The sequence below is a fragment of the Protopterus annectens genome, chromosome 6.part0 (genome assembly GCF_019279795.1).
Source record: "Protopterus annectens isolate FY-2018-M chromosome 6.part0, PAN1.0, whole genome shotgun sequence".
NCBI classification, from domain to species: Eukaryota; Metazoa; Chordata; order Ceratodontiformes; family Protopteridae; genus Protopterus; species Protopterus annectens.
Genome location: NC_056737.1, coordinates 630,550,405 through 630,576,999, shown reverse-complemented (window position 1 = coordinate 630,576,999; position 26,595 = coordinate 630,550,405).

The following is a 26,595-nucleotide window of genomic DNA, read 5'->3' as shown; positions in this document are numbered from 1 at the left end:
GTAGATGCATTTACAGGGCTATTAATGGACATTTCTCCACTGTGAAAAAAATAAATGCCTGAAATGCTCACTTACAAAAGAAGAGAGAGTGGTACCACTGGAGAGGAGTACTACAGATCCGGCCATTTGATTTGCTGGCCTCCTGCTCATCCTGCTCATGTTCTAGCATGACAATAAATCGGGTAGATCATAGGTGAGACAGAGCAAGAAGTCAATAAATTTAAATGGAGAGAGGCAAGTGCAAAGAGAAAGCTCAGTGATGCCATTTAGTAAGTTTTTTTTTTGTTTGTTTTTGTTTACCTGCAGACAACGAGATCTTCTCACAAGTCCTTAGCTTTCCTTGATTTTGTAGAATGTACCAGATTGTGTTTGTCCTGTCTTTGGCTTCAGCTCGGTATTCCTCTCCACTGTCTGGATTTTTGCCTCCTATATTTAGTCATTTCCTCATAAAATGTGTGGTTTTCTGGTAAATCAGTGAGGACAGAAATCATTAAATAATGACAGACATTTAAGTTTCAGACTTTATATCCTTCAGAAAAATGTATGCTAACAGAATTTTTCTAGCAAATCTTTGAGGTCAGAAATTATTATATAACAAAAGATGTTTTAGTTTCAGACTTCATATCATTCAGAATATGCAAGCTAATAGAAATTATGTTATTCTGGCAACTTTTCAAGTTTATAAGAACAATATTAAAACATGCCCCCAATTTTGGGCCTTTAACTCCATTATTTATTGCTTTGTCCATGTTTCTTATACTGAGAGATTGTGGTATTTCCCTTGTATTCTTTTTCCTGGTAAACCACTGAGGATTACAGTCAGTCAAGAAATGCAAGATACAGGAGGTCTGTGCTTCTTTTTTTCACAGACAATGTTTGCTGATGCAAAACCTATTGGTCTACTAACTAAATGAAATTGACTAACAGAAAAATGCTAGACTTTCTGTTGGGGGAATATGAATAAGGACTGCTTTTTTGCATTATTGTTTATTCTGACTTTACAGGATTACTGTGATTTGTGTGAAGGAACATTGAATACTTTAATCTATGACTACTGTTTCCATGAAATAAAGCTGAAATATAATCCATGGCTGTCATTTTTAGTTATAACTGATGTGTGGGGGTGGGAGATATCTGTAGAAAGTAAATTACCCTCTTGCTGTTTTCTCAGTTTAAAGAGTCACTGTCTACCTTTGCAGAACTAATTTGCATTTGCAGGGTTGCTGCAATTTGTAAGAAGCATCTTGGAATACCTTAATGTGTAGCAACTGTTAGCATAGAATAGAGCTGATACACAATTCATGGCTGTCATTTTTTATCACAAGCATCTAAAATGCATACAAAAATAGCTATAACTGCTAGGTGGAGGAGAGAACTCTTGACATAACTTACTTGAAACACTCTGCACCATTTTCTCCACCTAGACATGGCTGTGAATGACTGATAACAAGAGAGCAGTGCCAATATGCAAATATCCAGCTGCCCCCTCCCGCATATCCTACCATATATATAATATCAACTGTTATTAACACGCTTTTAAGAGCCTTCCTGTACTATGGTGGGGGGTGGCAGCCTCCTGATGGATGTTGTGCTGTCCCATCTCTTAAAGTAATAGTGGGCATGACTAACTAGTAGGCAGGGATGGAATTTGCTACAGCTCACCCTGTAGGGTGTTTAAAGTAAGCTTTGATGAGCTGTCTACATAAAGTACCTGACCCTATTGTTTTCTTATTTTAAATAGTATTTTCTACACTGAATCCTGTTGGGTGTTGAAAGTAAGTTTTGTCAAGCAGTCTGTATAAAGTAACTGACCCTCTTGTTGTTTTCTCATTTTAAACATTCACCAACTGGCTTTGCAGGACTAATGTGCATTTGGAGATGCCTATAGAAAGTAGCTGACCTTTTTCTTTGCTCAGTTTAAACATACTAATATGCATTTGTAGGATTAATGTGATTTGTGTGAAAGAGCTTAGAATACTTTAATGTGCAGCTACTGTTTGCATGGTATACAGTTGATCTACAATACATGGCCGTCATATTTCTTTTTTTTTTTTTTTATGACCATCATCTAAACTGCACACAGAAGCATCCATAACTGCTGGATGGAGATGGGAGTTGTCTGTTGAAAATAAATGATCCTGTTGTTTATCAGTTTAAACAGTCACTATCTAGATTTACAGGACAAGTGTGCATTTGCAAGGTTACTATGATTCATGTGATGCAACTTGGACTCCTTTAATCTGTGGGTACTGTTTCCATAAAGCAAACCTGAAATATAATACACAACCATTATGTTTAGCTATAACTGCTGGGTGGGGGTGGAAGTTGTCTGTAGAAAGTAACTTACCCTCTTGCTATTTTTCTCAGTTAAAACAGTCACTCTCTGGCTTTGAAGGATTAATGTGATTTGTGTGATGCAACTTTGAATACTTTTAATGTGTGGCTACTGCATGCCTGGAAGTTCACATTGTTGAAATATAATAAATGGCTGTCATTTTAATTGCAATCATTTGATGTGCACACAGAAGTAGCTGTAGAAGTAGCTGTTTCTTGAAAATAATTGACCTTTTCTTCTCTGCACAGTTTAAACCATGATTATATGGCTTTCAAGACTAGTTAAATTTGCTTGAAATAAGGTGGACTATTTAACTGGACATCTGAGATATGCAAGACAAAATCATTATAATTTTTGCAACATTTGTAAAGAAAAATGGCTAGCTATTTGTTGTTGCTTACTCATTATTCTGGCTTTGCATGACTAATGTGAAATGTTTGAAGCAACTTAGAATATTTTAATGTATGGCAAATGTTTGTATAGATCAAAGGTGAACTACATTACATGGTCATCCTCTTCCATCAAAGTCAGATATCCGAACTGTACACAGAAGTGGCTATAACTGCCTTATGGGTGTGGTGGCTATCTGGATGAAAGTAACTGACCTGCTATTGTTTTTATTCAGTTGAAATTATCTTTTAAAAATAACAAATAAAATTCTACAGAGAACATCATGAACGTTTGAGTTTCTTGGGGCATGGTGGTCCCCACACTCCAGGGCAGTATATGTGGATTTGACATAGGCTTAGTAGTGGCCTCTGTCAGGAACCTCACCTAGTATAAGACCAGACCTTCTCAGAGAGCACATAGGAGGTCATTGTAGTTTCCACTGGGGGCGTGGGGACAATGCCCTTATTTCTATAATTTTCATCCCAAACCTCAGAGATGTGCACAGGTGACTACAACTTGTGTTGAGCTGGGGAAAATGTGGTTATTATTTCATTAACTGTCCTCACAAACTTCAAAGGTATTCACTGAGGGTCATTACAGCTTGTGTAGAAGCAGTGTGCTGTCTAAGAGTAACACATTGGAAGCATTACTGTGATCATTTTTCTTAAACTTTCTTCACAAACAGCAGATATGTACACAGGTGTCTATCTTTTGTGGGAGTGAAAGGAGGCACACTGTTTGTGTCTGACAGCAGTAGGTTGAAATATGTTATGTGCTTTTTTTCAGTTTCACCCCAGTCTGACACAGAGGTATTAAGACCGAGTCTGTCTTTTGGGAATTGGGAATAGATGTGAGGAGGCAGGCTGTGTATATTTATGACAGCAGCAATGTGAAATATATTTGACTCTTGTCATTTGTGTCTTCACTTTCATCCCAGTCTAACACCAGAGAAGAAACACAGAAGGTGACTGTTTGGAGGGGGTAAAGTGGCAGGTATTAATCTCCGATATGATTTATGCATCCTCTCAAACATTTGTCTTTTCAGTTTATTGTGAACTGCTCTTTTCTCAGCATTGAGCATTAAGGCTTGAATGCAACTTATTTCTTGCTTGAAGTTAAAATAAAAAATATGATAGAATTTCTTTCTTTACAATCTTTGTTCATGCCATCATTAGGTCAACATGTTGGAAAAAAGCTCTATAATGCATCTCAGAGCATTTAGAGCGCTAAGGGTTCTGGTGGCTAAGTAGACCCCAGACTACTGGCTTAATGCAGTTATTTACTCCAAATGCTGTCTTGTTTATTTGGTACCTGTTGAAATGATGCAGGGAAAAAACTAAGTTTAAAAATATCACAGAAGTTCTTAATCATGATTTTTGTTTCTGGTCATCATTTGATCAAAAGGGTGGAAAAAGGTCTAAAATCCACCTCCAGCATCTAGAACCTCCATGGTTTCTAGGATATTAGTAGCCCCAGACCCCCAACTTAATTCACTTATTTCCTCAACATTTATTGCAGTGCAGTCCTGATTGATTAGGATGTGTTGAAAGGAAGCAGGAAAAGGAAATTTGAAGAATAAAAATAAATGTATTTCCTTAAATAGGATTATTGTTCTTATCATTAGATGAAAAGGTTGTTTGTAAAAACTTTGAAATGCACCTCAGAATATCTAGGAATCCCATGAGTTTTGGAGGATTAGCAGCCTCAAGACCTCAAGTTTAATTCAGGTATTTCCTCAACAGTTATTACAGTGCAGTCCTGGTCAGTTAGGCTGTGTTGAGAGGATGCAAGAAAAACAAAAGTGAAGAGTAAATCTGAATTTCTTTCCCTAATCAGTTTTTCATGCTGTGATTGGATGAAACAGGTTGTTTAAAAAAAAACTCGGACCCTAAGGCTAGTCCCCCAGACCCTCAGTTTAATGAAGTTATTTCCCCCACAGTTATCAGAGTGAAGTCTTGACCAGTTAGAATATGTTTAATGAATGAATGCAGGAAAAAATGAAGACTAAGGAAAAACTGTGATAAAAGGAAGAAAAAAGTAATCTGAATAGTGTAGATAAGCCAAAATGGGGGTAGGGGGGTCTAGGAGACACTGGATAATGTGCGTGTGGGGGGGAGGGCACTGTGGTTCTCATTGCCTTGGGTGCTGGACCTGCAATAATCTCAGTTATTAGCTTCAGAATTTCAGCAGGTACCCCTTTTAAACATTTAGTGCGATTTGCTTTTCTAATAACAAACTAGAAAGCAAGAGAAGGCGTGCTATAAACCATTCATAATGACTTCTGATAAGGGATGAAACCTGGAAAAAACACTACCATCTGCGTAGCAGACAGTGCTTTACAAGGGATTCTTGGTCAGGAAACAAGTTCTGCAAAAGTCCTGAGTTTAGAATGATGAAGACAATCAGTGGACCTAAAGTGGTGCTGTTTATAAGGAATTTTCAAACTGGTTTTCTAGGTAGCTGAAAAAACAGTTAGCAAGAGCTCCACAGGCCATATTTTTATTTTCACATAATGAAGAGGATGAGAGAGAGTCAGAGGCTTTGCTTAGCTTTACATATATTATGCCTATATTGTCCTTTGTTTTGGTGTGCATGGTGTTCATGAGAGCAATAAGTGCTATGTAGGCCCAGTAGCATGCCTGCAAGTTATATTGAGATAGCTGTAATAAGTAGGTTGAGTGAGGGTTACCAGGTAGTTGGGTGAAAATGATCTGCTCTAGAATTTACTTCATGTGGGTAAAAGTAAGGTATGGTGAGGTTTAGGTACTATAGAGGATAAGGAAAGTTGTGAAACTGGATGGTAGTTTTTGGTTTCCAGATGAAAGGAATGATTTTTAAAAAGTAAAACGTTAATAAAGTAGTCAACATGTATACATTATGAGCACAGAAACATTGACAGACTTAAATGTTTAGATGTGACAGAACAGTGAGTGTCTAAATTTGTGTTATAGGTTTGTTAAGTCTGAACAAAAAAGAAAGCAAGAAAGAAAGATTCTTGTTCTACTGGCAGTATCACAGTGGGGAAATGGGGTTGGAATCCAATGTGGGGACCAGTGAAGATTAGACAATCCATTAATATAGTATTATAGAAGGTGAAATGTGGAGCAGTGGGGTCTATATATATATATATATATATATATATATATATATATATATATATATATATATATGGATTCCTTTCACAAACTCAAAGTTTCAAAAATTCAAACTGCAAACTGTCAACACCATAAGATCGAAGTTTTGAAAATCTGAATGTTTTGAATGGAGATTGCAGTAAAGCGCAAAACGGGACTTTACCATTTTCCTCACTGTAGTGCAATCTCGAAGTTGGTACATTTATTTAGCAGGGGGTGTGAGCAGTGTAGTGGGGCTTGCCCCCCCCCCGCCCCATAAAAATGTAAAGAACAAATTTTTTTGTTTTTATTTTTTTATTACAATTTTGAACTTTCAAAACTTCAGTCTTATTGTCTCAACCATTTGTAGTTTGAAGTTTTGAAACTTTGAGCTTCTGAAGTAAATATATATATATATATATATATATATATATATATATATATATATACACATATATATAAAATGGATCTACCTCAGTTAGTTGAAATCCCACTTCATCGAATTTCAGTTCATCAACACTCAAAATTTTAAAATCGCACTTCATCGAAGCAGCGAAACAAGGAAGATTTTCCCATGGTAAGTAACCAATTACCCAAAATGAACCAAAACCTAAACTGTAGCATCTCTAACTCACCCAGGTGGGGGCTACATCCCCACAGCCCCTAATGTGGGGGCTGCATCCCCCACACACCCCTAACTAAATATACCAACTCAGAGATCGCACTACAGTTGGGAAAAGGGCAAAGTTCACCCTCTCGCACAGCAAGTTACTTACCTTGGGAAAATGTTCCTTGTTCCTCTGCTTCGATGAAGTGGGATTTTGATATTTTGAATGTCGCTAAACTGAGATTTGATAAAGTGGGATTTCGACAAAGTCTGGTATACTCATATATCATATATATATATATATATATATATATATATATATATATATATATATATATATATATATAAACAACACCATGCCTATTGTTTTGCTTGACCTATAGATGTAAAAGAAATTTCTGTTTTGGTCAAGAGAAGGTGGGAGGACGTTATAACATTCGAAACATGACTAATAGCTTTGCCTGGGGAGTTTATTTCTAGCCAGCTTGCAAAGAGTAAGATCCTACATTTTGGTTACTGCACACTGTATATGACAAATGAAATTACAGTAAGAAAAATTGCTCTATAAAACAGACATTATACTTTACAATGAGGCATTGTATATTTTATTTTATTTTTCCCATTGATACAGCTGCCTGAGGGATTCATTAGCTGAATGACACAGACATCTGAAAATTTCCTAAAAGGTAGCAATTAACTGTAACATCAGAATCTGTTCTCTTTGCAGAAAAGGTGAAAGAGAACGGATTATGGTGGTTCAGGCACATGTACAGGAAAGCAGAAGACAACCTGATGAAGATGATGATTTGGGACAGACAGGAAGAAAGAAATAGGAAACAAGAGAGTCTGAGGTGGATGGACTGTGTGAGAGAAGACCTGAGTCAGTCAAGCATGACTTGAAAAAGGCAGAAAAGTAGCATTGAATTGGGAGACATGGTTACAGGAGACACAACACCCTGACCCCATGTAGAAAGTGGTGAAGAAGGGGGCTGATGATGATGATGTAACAATGATATAAAACCACAAACTGCTATTGTTGAAGTCTGGAAATGTATATGTTTTGTTGATAAACTTGACAGGTTTAATAACTGCATGTGGCATACTGCAGAGTACTGGAATCTTTTTGAAAGAAACATACCAAGACGACAACACTGTCATTCCTCCCAGTGCATGAAGTATATATTTCACTTTTATTCAATGAGTTTGTTATTTTCATTGCTACAGTGCTTGACAAACTTGGTGGTAAACTATAACATTGGTGGTATTTGCTCTGTAAAATGTGAACACTTATCATCAGTGGGGAATATGCATTTTATTTACCCTATCGGTATACTTGCTTACCAAGTACAGTGATAGAGTATCATATAACACTGACTTCTGTAAAACCAATAGCCTCTTATGCTTCTTAGTGAGTAAGTAAGTAAAGCAATAAACCAACAAACAAATAAATATGTATACAGCAGAATCCATTTAACAAAACCTGGCAGACAGAATGGGCAATCCAGAAAAAAACAATTAAAACTAGATACACTTATGCTGGAGTTTGGTAATTTTACATTTAGTCATGTTAATGCAGTATGGGAGACACAGCTGTCTGTATGGGGAGTGCGGTGAAATGGTTGATGGGTTACCTGTTTAATCTGTCAGATTCAGCCAAACAAGAATTTATTCCATGTGTAACAGAGTTACTCCCTAACCCAATTCAACTGCAACCTGGAAAATTGGATGGGGAACAGGAAACTCATCCCTGGTTTGGCACCTGTGTCTCTAATGGACACAGGCAACCTTTAAATGGTTCATCTCCCAGGCCCTAGCTTGTAAATGTTTCATCTCCCAAGCCCCTGCTTACACATATCAAAGATAACAGAATTTGTCAAAGATTTGGATGCATGGCTGGGCTTAAAAGGCCTTTTTAATGATTAGCCTAGTAAACACCTGTGAACCTATTGCATTTATATCTACTTATGAATTCAGGGCTAGTTATCAAAATATACCTCAGTGAAATGGAGCTCACTGAATGCACACTACTTAAATGGAATCTACTAAACAGAATGAAAATGAAATCTTTAAATACTTTATGCAGGTAGAAGTCTCCTACACTTACTAATTCTAACTCCAAAGTCACACCAACTGGGAGAAATAGGAAAACAAAGATCCCGAGTCATATCCAAGGCTGTGTGACCTATCTGACCTAGAATAAATAGCACAGGCAAAACTGCTCTGTCACATTCAGTGAAAAACATTTCTGATTAAAAACCTCATATTCATTTGTTAACCAGGTAGGCCCACTGGACACACAATCCCTTTTCAGGGGTGACTCAGGAGCAGTATCTGGTTAAGTGGCTTTCTCGAGGTCTCACAGTAAGTAAATGACTGCTGAAGGCAGTCATTTACTACAACACATGAACTACAGCTCATAGGCTTAACCCTCTGTGCCAAATGCCAACTACCAAATACATTCAGCGAGTTCTCCTTTGTCAATTTTCACTGCAGAATAATTACAAAAGCAACTATTTGTCTGTGTGTGTGTGTGTGTGTGTGTGTGTGTGTGTGTGTGTGTGTGTGTGTGTGTGTGTATATATACACACACACACACACACATATATATATATATATATATATATATATATATATATATATATATATACATATACATAGATATATATATATATATATATATATACATATATATCTAATATATATATATATATATATATATATATATATATATATATATATATATATATATATATGTGTGTGTGTGTGTGTATATATATATATATATATATATATATATATATATATATATTTCTGTGTGTGTGTGTGTATATATATATATATATATATATATATATATATATATATATATATATATATATATATATATATACACACACATATATATATATATATATATATATATATATATATATATATATATATATATATATATATATATATATATATATATATATATATATATATATATATATATATATATATATACATATATATATATATATATATACATATATATATATATATATATATATATACACACACACACACACACACACATATATATATATACACACACATATATATATATATATATATATATATATATATATATATATGTATATATATATATATATATATATATATATATATGTATATAGGTCTACCTGAGATGGTTGACAGGCCATATGATCGACACTCATTTGGTTGACAGTTCATTTGGTCGACAAGCAGATTTGCCCCCCTCCCCAATGTTGTCCGACCCTGGAGTTGATATATATAGTTAGGGGGGGGCGCGAAGCCCCCACATAAAATGCTTGTTGACCAAATGAACTGTCGACCAAATGAGTGTTGATCATATGGCCTGTCGACCATGTAAAGTAGACCCATATATATATATATATACTCAGAACTCAAAGTGGTTACACAAGAAGACAAGCCTAAGGAAGGGCGACAATGGAGTGATAAAAACAATGACTAGAGCCCAGTTAAAGGAGAAAATACCACTGGGACTGCTGTGGTCTAAGAAAATGGAGCTTTTACAGAGGACAAACTTCTTTGTTTTAGGCTGCCATAATATTTATAATTTACATAAAAATATGGCCCACAGACTGGTGTTCAAATTGCAGACTTCACTGTTACATGCATATCTATTTGCTTGCAGCGACACTTTTACAGCAAAATAAAAACACACTAAAGAGACAATTGAGAGCACTGAATCATGGTTGACTGAGCACAATACTATCTCAAAGATGAAAGTGGTTTAATAACTGTCTTGGGCAAGGAGACATAAGAAAGGAAGGTAGGAGACCAAAGATGACGTCCTTGAAGGCATGCAGTTCCACTAAAGAAAGACAGGAGGCTATAAATAATGGGAATAGCAAGTGTAGAAGAAATGAAGAAAATATAAGAGAAAGAGATAGTTTGAATAAGAGCAGTATGAGTAAATGTCAGTGTCTATTAGGAAGCTGAGAGTAAAAGCTGACCAGCAGGATGTCAGTGGAGGAGGGGTTATAGACTATAAGGCTATTGCTTACAAATTAGGACACTGAAGCACTTGTCTTCAAACTAGCTACTATACCTGGAATAGTGTTGATAGGGGTGTGGCTAAATCATGCTTCATGTTGTTTAATATGCAACCAGAGATATTGTCAGGACCAATCAATCCAGTATTTTAAACTTTTGATACCACTTTTAGGACTTGATCTTGTGTGATAGCTGGGGGTGAGCCTGTTTCAGGTATATCTTGAGGGACAGACAGAAGGGAGAATTGAGTAAAGTTAGAGATAAATTTATTGGCCAGTAGGTTACCTATAGCTTCAGTCTCAGTGTAGGTACCCTCATTCACAATCAGCTCAGCACATTGCTGCATTGGGCTTTTGAGATTACAAACATAACTAAAAACTGCCTTGTGATTGTCTTTGGCTTAGATAGCTGTTTTAGTCTCAAACTTGGCTTTGGTGGATTTTATTAAGCTCTTAAATTGTTTGTTTATTTCAGTGGCAAGAGCTCGAACATTCTGGGAATTACTCTACTTACTTTTGGTAAAAATTATAAAGCTTGTTGATTTCATAGGTTCATAGGTAAGTACTAGGCTATCTGCCCTAGGGCGTATATAAGCCTAGCCAAAAGAGGTTCCCTGGCTTTCGCCACCCAAGAAAATTATTTTCCTGTGCCCCTGTCGAGCAGAGCCACAGAAGTGATCCCCGGGTGAATTTCCTGTTTTCCATCCAATTGTCAAGATTTCTTTTAAAGAGGGCTAATGAGGAGTTTTGCTTGACATGAATGGGTAATCTGTTCCAGAGCATGGGAAGTCTCTGGGACAGGAATCTATCCTTCCAGCATGTTCTGTTTATTGTGGTGACAGGGTTTAGGTCCCTGGAGTATGTGGCTCGGAGAGATTGGGATTTCTTTAAGTGTAGCCTGTCCATCAGATCTGGGTTGGACATGACTTTGTATGTTAGGCAGAGGTCACCTCTGAGTAGGCGATATGCGACGGAGTAGAGCTGGAGTTTTTTGAGATGGTCTGCATATGGCATCTGTTTGAGGCCAATAATCCTCTTAGTGAGGTATTTCTGTGGCCTTTCTAGTTGTTGTAGATGTCTTGCGAGGTACATGCCAAGCGGGGCATTGTACTCTATAATGGGCCTGATGAGGGATGAGTAGAGAGGAACGATGACCTCTCTTTTTCTGGAGGGAACCTCTTTGTGATGAGGTGTGCCATGTAGAAGGACTTCCTGACTACTGTGGCGACATGATTATCAAAGGAGAGACTACTGTCCACCTGTGTCCCAAGGTCTCTTATCATACTTTTGGTGTTTAGTAGGCTACCGCTTATGTGGTACTTCATGGGTATGGTATTTTTCCCAAATGGGATGACAATGCATTTCTTGGCATTGAGCTTGAGGCCATGACTTTGACACCAAGCATCAGTGAGGCCTCTTTGTAGAATGTCCACATCCTTAGGCAAATGTATCATGGCTCCTAGTTTGCAGTCGTTTGTGAACTTCATTAGCCAGAAACCAGCTGTATTAGCCTGGGCTTCTGAGAAGTAGATACCGAACAGGAGAAGACCTAGGACCGAACCCTGTGGTACTCGGCTTGTCACTGGTCTGAAGTCGGATTTGAAGTTGGCTACTTTCACTATGTGGGTTCTGTCAGTGAGCCAATTGGCCACCCATCTTGTGGCATAGGGATTTATGCCCAGTTCGGTGAGTTTATCTATAATACCAGAGTGGGGGATGGTGTTGAAAGCCATGGCGAGGTCAAGATAGGCTGTATGCACCACCTTACCCTCATCTGCAGCTCTGATGACTGCTTCAAAGAAGTCAGTCAGGTTTAGGAGGCATTGACCTACCTTTTACAAACCCAAACTGACTGGGGTCCAGAGTTTAGAGGTTACATATGTCTTTGTTTATAAGCTCCAGGATGATGCGTTCCATGGCCTTGCAGACCAGGCTCATCAGGCTAATGGGGCAGTAGTTCATGGGGTCAGTGGTGGCACCCCCTTTGTAGAGTGGGATAACCGTCGCTGTGTGCCATTCCATAGGCACAAAGCCTGAAGTGAGGCTATGGTTGAACATGGTACTTAGGCGGGGTACCAGTTCATTCTATAGTTTGTGCAGAACACACCCTGGGATGTTGTCTGGTCCCATGGATGTTGTGTTCTTGGCTTTGGAGAGTGCGGTCTTTACTTGTGCATCTGTGATTACAGGGGCTTTGCAATCTTCCAGTATGGAGATGGGCCCTTTGGGGGGGGTGAAGGGGGGGTAAAGTTTGCTCAGAACCTGTCTGCTAGGATGTTGGCAATATCAGTTGGTTCAGTAAATCTAGTGCCATTATGCTATAGCTCAGAGCACATCTGAGTGTTGCTATTGAGATTCTTGACATAGCTGTAGAATACGTTGTGGTTATCTTTAGAATCCAAGGCAATTTTATTTTCGTAACTAGTTTTAGAGGATTTTATGAGAGATCTCAGCTTCTTACTGAGGCTGACCAGAGAATTCCTGCAATCATAGGATTTTGCTCTTTTTTGCAACAGTTTCTTCCTTCTGTTGTAGAATTTGTTTATGGCAGGGGACCATCAGATTGGCTTCCTTTTTTTGGAGGATAGCGTCTTGGTTCTGTTGGAGATGGTATGGTCCATGCACTCATGTATGTGCTTATACAGTGCATTTGTATATGATTCAGCAGTCATGTCTCTATTTGTCATCTTTATGGGTGTCATAAAGTTAGCTACTTCTGTCTTAAGAAGCATGAAGTTGGCTTTGGAGAAGTTTTTGACGGTGATTTCCTTAATGGTTCCAACATGTGGGTTTGTTTCTGGGGTTTGTCCTGCACTTGTTCCTGTGGGGTATAGCTGCATCTATGCAACTGTTTGCATGCTGCTATAGTGTGGTGGTGCACATTTCTGTGTATTTAGTGGAGTTAACTGAGTCTGGTGGAGATTTGATGCTTGCCACTGTATCACTTAGGAGTAGGTTGTTTGTCTTAAAGAAATTTCAAAAGGGACCTTGAATGGAAGGGACCTCTGGTTTCAGTTTTATTTTGAAAGAGACTGCTTTATTGTCAGACCTATCAAGTGATGAAGATACACAAGGAACGATACAAGATACTGAAATACTAGCAAGGACAAGATCCAAGATGATATTCCCCTTAGTGGGTACAGTGATTAATTGTTCCAGGGAATTTGTATTGACAATGCCCAGGAATCTGTGCTTATGCACAAGTGGTGGTGTAGGTTTCCCAGTCTGTAGCCAGATACTTTAGATCACCTAGGAAAATGGTATTGGGTTTGATGATGGGTATCTTCAGCAGCAGCTCACGTTTTCCATTTTAAACATGGGGTTGGAGGTGTCAGGTCAGCTGTCATCAATTTTCTCAATTCATTGTCACTCTCGTACCTTTTTCAACAATCATACCTGACTGTCACAGGCCTTCTTTCATGCAATCCATCCATCTCTTTGCTGGAGGTCTTCATTTCTACTTACTGCTTTCTTGTGCTTCCCAAGTCTTCTTCATCAAATCATCTGCTTTTCTATACATGTGCCTGAACCACTGCATTCTGTTCTCATTAACCTTATCTATAATAGGAGGTACTTTGGCTTCTGCACCGACGTCATCATTTCTGCATTTGTCCCGTGGTGAGCATTCAACCACCCTTCTCAGACACTTCATCTCCATCACCTTTAACGTCTTCAACTGATCTTCTTCCACTTCTCAGGTTTCTGTGCCATAAAAATGCTCTAGTCACATTGCTGTTTTGTACACTTTACTTTTCAGGTTCTTTGGCATTCTTCTGTCACATACTATCACTGAAACTCTGTGCAAGTTACTACATCCTGCTTGATTCTAAATTTGACATCCTCATTCAGACTTTTCTTCTCCTCAGCCACCCTTCCCAGATACATGAAGCTATTAATCTCATCCACTATTTCCAGTCCATCTCAATTTTCAGCTTCTTACAATTTCTCCCATTTGCTGCCATGACAACTGTTTTGTCTGTGCTTAATTCCCATGTGCATTCAGTTTTGCATTCCATTCCCCTATTATTTGCTGAAGTTCCTTTTTACAGTCTGCTTGTAGTAACACAGCATCTGTATACAACAACATAGTTCATCTGTCCTCTCCCCAGCCTAATTTTTAATGTAGTCCTTTACCAGTATGGACAGCAGTGGGCTCAGTGCTGAACCCATATTCACCCCCATTTCTACTGGAAGGCGAGTCTGAAAACTATTTGTACTTATATTACTGGGACCTTGTACATAGTCTGCAATAATTTTACCAATGTTTCTGGGACTTTGAACCATTGCAGGACTGCCCAAATCATCTTTCTTGGGATATCGTAATATGTTTTCTCCAAGTCTAGAGATGTCCAGTTGGAGTCATTCCTCAACTGCAGCTTCTTCTCCATTAACTGTCTCACTGAAAACATTAGGTCAGCTGTGCTGCATCCTGATCTGAATCTGAGCTGCTCATCTCTAATCATACTTTCTGCTACTCTGCGTATTCATTTATCAGTCATCCTCTCCAGCACTTTCATGCAGAGTGACAGGGGTTTGATAGCTCGATACTGCCCACAGCTGTGAGTGTCCCTTTTGCTCTTATACACTGACACTAGAATGCATATTCTTCAGTCATCTGGGTTACACATTTCTCTCCATACTGCTATGATTACCCCCAGGAGCCATTTTCCCCTAACTCCCCCAGCCAATAGGAATAACTGCAATTAGGAGTACAAAGAACAGAAAAGAGGTGTCTGGAATTTACTGGAGGAAGCTGGCATAGGAACCAAAGAATTAGTAACAAATAATTACAGAGGGGAAGGTAATAAAATGAGAAGAAGCCAAAGAAGACATTTGGATTGCAGGCTAGTGACTGCCTTCTCTATCAGGGACTGCTATCAGAGTATAGACAAAGAGAAAATGATAGGGGAATCCTAAATGAAAGACATGCACTGGTTGAGTTTTCAATTGCATCTAGAACAGAAGGTGCTGTTAAAAAAGGGATAATTAGTAGGACATATAAAATACTGCATGATAACTATGGGGATCATTTGGAAGCGAGATTAGGTATGCAATTCACAAAGAAGCAATGGGAGGACATATGTATGGCTCCCAAAAATGCAACAAAATCTAGACGATTTAGGGGTTTTGCCTGAAAGGGTTTACATAGATAGTTTTATACCCCAAGCAGACCCCAAAGATTTTTTCTTCAGGTAGATGGCAAATGTTGGAAATGTGATGCGGAAGAAATAAATAACTGGGAACATATGTTCTGAGAGTATAATAAGTTGGCAAACTTGGAAAATTCCCTACAGAAATGAGTGTAGCTGTTGAAATAATTTTTCTGAGCTGGGATTCAGGATCTAAATTGCCTAGACATAGTAAGAGGCCTCATTAAGTTTAATTCTGGTGGCTGTCAAAAAGCAATTACTAGAAAATTACCTTATAAGATATAAAACAATAGACGTGAATTATAATCTTTGTAAATGTGAACTTATTAATATGGTTTGACTAGTGTAAGTCTGCTTGTGTTACAAGTGATAATTCAATAAAGGTGTATAAAAATGAGAAGCCCCCCAAACTGAAACCATCTAGAATGAAAAAAATGCAGCAATAGCCAATATAAACAACACATGCACAAGTAGAATATAGCTACCTTATCTAGCACCTGGTATAGTTCCCCAATATAGTGCCCCTTGCAAAAAAAAAAAAGTCCACTATCTAAGTTGAGGAATACAAAAAAAAAGATCTTCTGCTGAAACTCTAGCAAAGCACTTGTTATAAATGTATCACTCAGTGTGAAACAGCTAGATTACCACACATCATACGTGAAGCATTTCAACATTTCAACAGTGATCACAAATACAGTATCAGCATTCATTTTTAAATACTATTACTACAATATTGATCCATCAACGATTGCCGATTGAGCCTCATAACACGTTGTTTCTGGGACTTCTGACCCCTTTGCCCCACTCTAGATATGCCTCTGTGCACAAGTCAATATGCACTTAAACTGAAAGAAAAAAATCAAATTGAACTCACTGCAAAATCAAACAGTAAGATAACCAGTGTTGTATACTTGGGGGGTACACTGTTGTACCCTCATATCCCATTACTTATCTGCATTCCACAACTGCGTAACACTGGGGAGACCTACAGCTCCATGACCTGTGCTGTTCTCTAATGGCACAGTTCATTTTTGTATTGTGGGCATCTCCACAATTTTGATGCACAAACAGTGCACAGTAACTGTCTTTGAATCCAGGTACTTTATGTCATCTGGATTCTTGAAAGTATCTTAATTGAAACATTACATTCCCATTTAATCAACCTGAAGACAGGTACTTGTCAGAGTCATTTTATTTCTTATGTGTTCCCTAGGTCACATTCAGAACTTTAATAATACAACATTATATAAAAGTTCTGAATGTGACCTAGGGAGCACATAAGAAATAAAATGACTCTGACAAGTACCTGTCTTATACAACATTATATACCCGAAGTAGTGGTGCTGCGGTAGCGTTGTCGCCTCACAGCAAGACGTTGTCCCATTCGATTCTCAGCTAGAGCGTCTTCTGTGTGGAGGCATGCATGAATGGGCATTCCTTCGTTGAAGGTTGTGCGTCAGGGCTGGTAACTCCACTACCAAGCATTAGCGGACCGGAGTTCCGCTGTGGTGACCCCTAACCGGGATAAGCCAAAAGACACAACAACAATAATATAGCATTATATAGATGTCTCGTACTTCAGCCTCCAGTGGCTTAACAGCTATGTGACCAACAGACATCAAGATGTAAAGTGTCAATGAGCTCTGTTTCCTTTTTTCCAATCACAGTTAGTGTATCTCAAAGATCTATCTTACGACCTCTACTATTTAATATTTCACACATCTGCCCATATGTGCATTTCTCATCTGTCATCCAGTACCTAGATGACTCGACTCTCACCTGTGTAGCTGATAATGTGTATAAACCTCAAACAATTACCCAAGAACCCTTTTTTCCATTGACGCTTAGCCAGACAGCTCACAACTTCTGCTAAATCCTAAAAATAAATAAATAAATAAAATAAAACTGCTTCTCTTTAACCCTACATCTCACTTAGAAATCAATCTGGACTTCAGATGAATTCCATAAATTCAAAGAATTACACACATTATGCTGTTAGGTGTCAGTGTAGATGAAAACCTAAATTTTGACTTGCATAATTTCCACTATAAAGTATATGTTTACATTCCTGTGCATCTTACTTTATTCGTTCCATGTGCAATATACCCAATCGCAATAACTTAATTGTTTACTGCATTGCATTATATTGTATTGTTTGCTATTGTATTGTATTGTATTCTCTTATTTATTCATATTCATTATATGTGAATGCACCTTAAGAGGACTGCTACAAATTTAGTTGCACTTGTGCAATGAAAATAAATTAATTTTATCTTATCTGAGTCAAAAAGAGATGTCAAAAACTTGAGCATTATACAAAACAAATCAGTACCTCAAAGAACCTAGCAGAACAACACTATTTTATGTCATCCCCCCAACCCAAGTTCTTGGAAATCTCCATGCCAACCAAACCTCCAAGTAACAATAAGGCTTCAATAAAATTGTCAGGTTTGCCTGCTACCTCTGTTACAGAGCTCATCACTGCACTGCCCTCAAAACACTTAACTGGCTAAAACTACCTCATCAGCTATGCTATGCACAACTAGTTGTAGTCCACATCCTTGAATATAAACCCAACAACTGTCCCAGCCTAAAACCTGTCCTCCAACCCTACCTACCTCCCATAAACCTGCACTTAAAGTCTGGCTAACCACTCACAAACCCAGTAACTCAGCTGGGGATACCCTTCCTTCCATTTACATTGCCAAACTATAGAACTTAATACTTCAAAGTCTCAATATCAACCTGTTCACTTTCAAAACTCAACTTAAAGACCATCTCAAGGACTCCTGGCTATGCTTTTTCTCCTCACCAGGCTAACTCTAGAACAAACTACCCTCTTCCTTATCACCACTTTCCCTCATTTTCTTACTCTCCAAAGCAGTTGAGCTTAGTAATAAACAGTAAAGACTCACATGTAAGTAAAATTCAGATAGGGCAAGTCTCTTTTAAATATTGCTATAGCTGTATTGTAAGACTAACACTTCCTGACATTACTGTCCACAACCATTGCACTGTTAGACCTGTAACTGGTAAATTACCCTAATGCAACCTTAATTGCTTGTTGAACATCCACTTTAATACAGGTCAATGTTATATGTTCGAACGCTGAATTGTTCGAATCACTAAATCCCCTTACGGAGATTTCCGTTTACATGCGCGATGACGTTCGCTTTTGACATTTTGGTGCCGACAATATCAGCTTCGATATTGCTGGCCTTCGACAGGGTGAAGTAGACCCTTATTTCCATATACTTTTGTGTAACATGAACCATTGTGATATTCTATTGTGTATCATTATCTTAGAATGCACCATCAAATATGACACTAATATTTAATTTATCTGTGATAAGCTACTTTGTATCTTGTATTATTTAAATTATATCAATGGAGCTTTTCTCCTCAGGCATCTGCTGAAAGGGGGTTCTACACCAAGATACAGTTCCCCATTCAAAACAAAAATGAAAATAAATAAATCAATAAATAACCCTCACCCAAACAATGAAAATAAATAATTAAAAACTTTTTGAGAATTTTTTATTAATGGCAAGTTTTTTACAGGCAATTCTTAATTTTTTACTTATTTGTTAATATTCCTCTGTAAAAAATCAAAATGGATTAACTTGCAAACTATATTTCTAATGTTTTTGTCCAATGGATTGTATGTGGCATATAATTAGTGAATAATCTAACTCAATTAAGTGGTACCCAATAACCAATTCGGACAATACTTACTGTATGAACCCATACAGTGCCTCATACAGGGGGCTGTGCTGCATGGCCATGTGAAGGCTTCAACTCTTTATCTTTTTAATTACTGTAGTCTTGCACTGAGGTCACTCAGAGTGCAAGCAAGGGCTATTCCACTCCTCAACAATTTAAATTAAAAAAAAAAGAATGACCTTAACTTTCTAAATACCAACAACAACCTGCAACCTCACATCACTCACACAGGTGCCATTCTCCCACAGACACAAAGAACTGAGAATTTTATCCTAAACCACTGCTTACACATCTATCCAAATCTGTCAGTCTGTCACAAGTCATCTACCTGCCAACAGTCTATGTGCATGGCTGGATTCATATGCATACTTGGGTCTATATCACAATATCGAAGACGCATTACTTCTAATGCGTCTTCATCGAACCCATAAAAACGAAAACTGAAAACAGCAAAACTACATATGAGTGATTAGAATCGCTTGTCCAAAAAAATATATATATCACTACACACAAAATAAAGTGCCCCCCACAACCCCCCTAACTAAATATACCAACTCCGAGATTGCACTACAGTTTACAAAACAGCAAACTGCCAGAGGCGGGCAAGCGATTTCTTTCCCAGGGAAAGAAATTGCTCATATGCCCCTTCTCTGTTTTCAGTTTTTGTTATTTTAAGTTCGCCGAAGACGCATTCGAAATTATGCGTCTTCGACGATCTAATAGCAACCCTGCATACTTAGCTGCGCAATCTGAGTCCAATGTTCGGAACTACTAACAGATGAGATCTGTTCACCTTGTCATAGACAGGTTGCTTCAATGGTTGCCCACTGAATATGATATTAGAACAGCATGTGTTAACACTTCTAAAACATTACATATGCAGTATATCTGAAGTGTTTTTGTGATTATTATTACAAAAATCATAAGGAATGGATATAGTGGTCTCTGTACCTAGGGGATCCATACACTGGCTATTGGGGTTATCTTTTTGGTAAGAATCACCATCAGAACCCAACAATATGCCATAAAGCTAGGAGTGGATATTTTAAACAAAGATGAACATTTTGTGCTTCTATGTATTCCTAACTATTACGCTGATAATGTTAAATATGCAGTAAAATGAACATACATGTAGTAATATCCATGCTTCACATTAAACTAGATTATAGGAAGCAGTACAATCCTGAAAGAGTTAAGAACACCTGGAACACAATGTGTGGTAGAGAAATCTATTAAAATTCCTTTCGATCATGCCACAATTAATATGTAGAAAGAAGGAATATTATATTAATAATTAGCTGGAACAAAATAGGTGTGCAAAGTAACACTTTTTGTTGACAAACTGTATTTTGAAATAACTGTTTTTAGCTGCTGCTACAAACAGATTAGGTCAATTTCTGTCAGAAGTAAATATTGCTTAGGTGATCACCACAAGGTGGCAGTGTTGTATAGGTAGATGCAGTGATTGTAGCTTTGGCTTTTTCAAAATTCATAGCAATAAAATGCGAGTACTACTAATTTTATTTATTTTTTTCTTTATTTAGAAATTGAACTTTCTATTATGAATCAGTAAGGGACCTCCAAATACAAAATATCTGTTTCCTCTGGAGTTGCCCTACAGGATCAGCAGAGGTCTTACAGATTAAAGAAGGCCAAAACCACACAGCGGGTTTAAATTGAACAGCTTACTATGGCCAAAGAACAAAACAAATCTTTCTGCCCATTTTAGGTGTATCTACTACAGTGAGGTCCCACCCCCCTCTCTGTTTTATTTTGATGATAGTAAGGTGCATACTGTGCCTGACATAAAGCATTTTTGGGTTAGTGAATACTATGTCAAGAGCTTGGGCACGTGTTTGAAATGGTAGACATTAATAAATTTAGATTTTAACAGACTGTGAAGGATATAATGTTTGTGTGGAGGAGGACGGCATGTCCTTTCTCACAGACTGATTACTTTGACCCATACAAATGTTCATTACAAAACACATGATAATTGATGTGTATTTTTTTCTCTCTTTAGTTCAGTGCTTCCTACATCTGAGTGCCAGAACTTTAAGAGCTCCTGATTATCCAGATTTTGTGCCTACATTCTTTTCTGCTTCACTTACTTGGGCTGAAGAGTGATACTTCTGCGTATCAGTTCACAGGGCTTTGAGACAGTGAGAGTAGCTTTTGTGATTTAGTCCCTTGATTTTTTTGATGAGAAAATACAGTGGTCACTCAAGTTGATTCAGGTACATCGACAGGTACATGCTGAATGGGGCATTATATTTAATGATTAATGAGTTCAGTGTACAGGGAAATTATCATCTCCTAGATTTGGATGCCATATACTTGCTAATAAGCTGCGCTACAAATAAGGGCTTTCTAACAATAATATAGCTTATCATCTTCACATTTTCCGAAGTCCTTGAATACTGGGTTAGTTTTCAGGGGAGTGTTGTCAATGTGATAGCTGCATAGGACATCTGACTAGATGAAGGATACAATTGTATACTTTTTCATGTTTAGTTTTAGGCTACGGTTTTGACACTGGTTATTTGTTTGTGATAAGTTTTCCTGAAGGAGCTTGGTGTATTCTGGAAAGTATCTGATGGCACTGAGCTTACAGTCATCAGCAAACGGTTTCAGCCATAAACCCTCAGCATTTGCCTTGACTTTTAAGAAGTAGATTCCAAAAAAAGGAGTGGCCTGAAGACTGAACCCTAGGGTACGCCACTATTTACAGGTCTCATTGCGGAGGTATATCCACCCACCCTAATTTCTTAGGTTCTTTTGATAAGTCAAGTAACACGATACCCTGACCCTATGTAGAAAATGGGTAAAAGGGGGCTAATGGTGATGATTGGTGAGCCCGTTTGCTATCCAGTGACTTACACAGGAATTTATATTTAGCTGGATGAGTTTATTAACTATGCTTGAATTGGGGGAATGGTGTCAAATGCCTTTGCAAGGTCCACATATATGGTGTGAACATTTTCCCTCATCCATTGCTTTGGTGATCTTAAAGAAATCAGCCAGGTTGACTATGCAGGCTTTGCCGTTGACAAAACTGAATTGGTTCAGGTTGATAGACTAGAGGTTGTCTATGTCTTTGTTTATTAATTCCTTAACAATCCTTTCCATGGCCTTTGAGATGATGCTGGTCAGGCTTACAGGTCTGTAGTTTCCTGTATCATTTGACACCTCACCTTTGTGAAGGGGGGAATCACTGTTGCAGTCCTTCATTTATTTGGTACAGACCCTGTTTGGAGGCTAATACTGAAAAGCTTCTATACAGTTTTTTTTGTGTGAATTTTTATTAATGGCAAGTTTTTTTGTTTTTACAGACAGTTCTTAAATTTTCAGTGATTTGTTAATATCCCTGTGTTAGAGCTAAATGTATCTGCTAGTATTCTGACTATTTCTTCAGGCTTAGAATTCATGATATAGTTTACTATTAGCTGAGTGCAATTTTCAACTTTGTTTTTAAGGTATCTGACATATTTATAAAAGGCTTTGTGATAATCTTTTGCTATTTTTACCTTGTATCTAGTTTTGGTTGATTTAATCAGGGTCTGAATTTCTCTGTTAGATTTGTTTTTACATGCAATGAGCTTTTTACTTTTATTGTAGAGCATGTTTATTTTAGGGTTCTGCCATCAGCATTTATTCTTAAATTTGGAGCTATATGTATTTTGGAGAAGAACAAATGATTTTCTACGTAGTTTTTTTACATGTTCATAGAAACTGTCAGCAAAGGATTCTGCATTTGTAGCAGGGTTTTCAGGGAGGAAGGGAAAGTTGAATTTTGCCATGTCATCACCTAGCTTTAATAGATTTGCATTGGCGTAATCTCTGAATAATGATGTATGAAATTATGCTTCTGGCTTCAGTCTTATGACTAATATGACTGATTTATGGTCTGATTTGTCTAGGGACGGTTTTACAGGGGAACAAAGCTGTCCCATATCGGTAGCAACCAAGTTCAACTTGACCTTCTCTTTGCTCATCCTCGTTAGTGGTTTATCAGTGTGTCACACAATGGAATCTCCTATGACTAGGACATTTGGTTATGTGGATGTTTGTCTTATGGGCTTGCGAGTTGAGACACCGTGAGTTATAGGTCATTGCTTTGTGATGTGTAATGAGTAATACTTGAGTTAAGTGTTTTCGAGGTTGTTTATGGTACTTGTTGCTATGGTTTTATTTTATAGGCCTTTGAGGTTTAGGCAGATTGCATTTAATAGCCTCTGTCTGTACTGTGTGTGGTTGATACAGTGTGGTATTATGTGTTTCTTACTACCTGTTTGGTATTAGTAGTTTCTGTATGTGAGAGTCTTGCCAACAGAGCTATTGATAACATCTCTCACACTGTATCAACTTGTTTAAGAATTAGGTGGTCATCAAAAAAATGAATTAGGTGGTTGTCGGTGCACATGAAACAATTCTAGTATTGTCTTAAGATGCTCCCTTACACCAAGCTGGCTACAGAGATATTAGGAAAGTGCATATCCAGTGTTCCAGATACTTACTGTGTCATCTATAAGCAGGGTACAGGAGGGGATTACAATGGACTTGCTAGGGTTCTATATGGGTAAAGACTGCAATCTAGGTCTAAACTCATGGGTTAGTGTTCCTTTTTATGCAAACCAGTTGCTTGTCACTCATCCAAGTACTGAAGAAAATAGTTTTTATTGGGAAAATTGAGATTCTAAGTACCTGTGTCTATATAAGACACTGCCAACCACTGCTGCACGATGCCAATCACTGCGCAAATGTGACAACTTTTTAAAGGAAGAGAAAATCAAGAAACAATAACAACAGCACACTTTCAGGTTTCTTCAGTGTAACTTAAGCACAGAAGAGACATGACTACATCTCTACTCCCACTAAAATGCAGACCAAAATTTTCCAACTTTAAATCACTTAAAGATGCTAAAAAGTCTGTTAAGTTGCTCTTGTGATGAGCCTAGGCTGCCTTCCTCTCCCCAGAATGGACAAGCTGATGTCAGGCATTCATTCCTATCCTCTGCCACAGCCCCTCCAGCACCCATGCTTCTAATCGAGCACGGGTTGTCTGGGGTGCAGTAATGACTTTATCACTCTGCATCACAGGGCCAATCTTTAGAAGCAATGTTTCAGTACGAAAGACAGTTTAATAACTGTATTGGAGAAACAAATTATATAAACCAAAATTTAATGTACAAGCAATTTTTTTTTTCTTAGACTGTGCAACTGCATGTAAAATGAGAATAGGGGCACTATGGCACACTAGGGTTGCTGGATATAATTTGCTTCTACATTAGAACAGAAAAGAAGCACTTTTAAATCCAAAGAGACAGAGCTATGCAAAATAGTTTATATTATATGAGCTGTGCATACCTCTCAACTGTCCAGTTTTTCACAGAATGTCCAGATTTTTGCCTCATATTTTTGATCTGTTCCTCATAAAATATGTGGTTTTCTGTCAAATCATTGAAAACTGAAACAGACATTTGACTTTCAGGTTTCATATTGTTCAGAAAATGCATGCTAATGGAAGAGCTGTTATTCTAATAAATTTCTAAGTTTATAAAAGCCATACTTAAAAATTGCCCCTATTTTTAAGCCTTTGTCTCTCCATTACTTTTGCCTTTGTCCAGATTGATTGCACTAGGAGTTGAGTGGTATGGAACTGTGCATATACAGAGCAGTGTAAATTTAATTTTTGTAACCCAAAATAGTGTAAATCAGAAATATAGATTTGTTTTTGGCTGTGTTGAAAATAGTTATGTACATATTAGAAATGTATATATTTATATTTATATAACTCTCTCTCTCTCTATCTAGATATATATATATATATATATATATATATATATATATATATATATATATATATATATATATATATATATATATATATATATATATATATATATATATATATATATATATATATATATATATATATATATATATATATATATATATATATATATATATATATATATACACATATATATATTTTTTAAAATATATATATATATATATATATATATATATATTTGGGACACTGTCTAAATGTCGAAACACGGTTTATCGAAACCATGTTTCGGCGGACATAATTTAGCGAAAATGCATTTTATCGAAAATGCACTTTTGCTAAATGGGGAGTGGGAAGGTAAAGTAAACATGTAGTTTGCATGCACCGTTAGTTGTAAATCAATGTATAGTGTTGATTTACAACCAATGAAGCTATCGCTGACATTGTGGTACAATGGGGATAAGGGAATATTCCCTTTTCTCCACTGTAGTGCGATCTCGGAGTGAGAATAATAAAGTGGGGGGGTGTGGGGGGGTGCAGCCTCCTACATGGGGGTGCAGGGGTCTTGCTCCCTGCATAACACTGTTTCATGTGGGTTTTTTTTTTTTTTACATCTTTTTTTTTTTTTTTTGGTTTTGATTTCTTTAGTAAAAGTGCATATTTTCGACAGTATGCACTTTTGACAATATGCACTTTCGCTAAATTGTATTATCGGAAACACAATTCGATGGATTGTGTTTTCCATAATACAACAGTGACCCATATATTTATATAGCTATATAAATATATATATATATACACCACCTGCCACTTAAATATACCAACTCCGAGCTCGCACTGCAGTGAAAAGAATGGTACATTTCCTGTTCCATGCCATTCTCTTCACTGTAGTGTGATTTTGGAGTTGGTATATTTTAGGAGCAGGGGCTGTGGGGGGCACAAATGTGAAATAAAAAGTTTTCACGTTGATTTTTTCCCTTTTTTTTTTTGAGTTCGATATTGCAGAACTTCGATCCTCTGGTCTTCGATGATCAGAGGTTCGATGTTCTGCAATTTTGATACTCTGAAGTGGACCCATATATATGTGTGTGTGTGTGTGTGTGTGTGTGTGTGTGTGTGTGTGTGTGTGTGTGTGTGTGTGTGTGTGTGTGTGTGTGTGTGTGTGTGTGTGTGTGTGTGTGTGTGTGTGTGTGTGTGTGTGTGTGTGTGTGTGTGTGTGCGTGTGCGTGAGTGTGTGTGTGTGTGTGTGTGTGTGTGTGTGTGGTTGTGTATATATGTGTATATATATATATATACATATATATATATAGATATATACATATATATACATATATATATATATATATATATATATATATATATATATATATATATATATATATATATAGAGAGAGAGAGATTTATATTTATATTTATGCACACACACACACACACACACACACA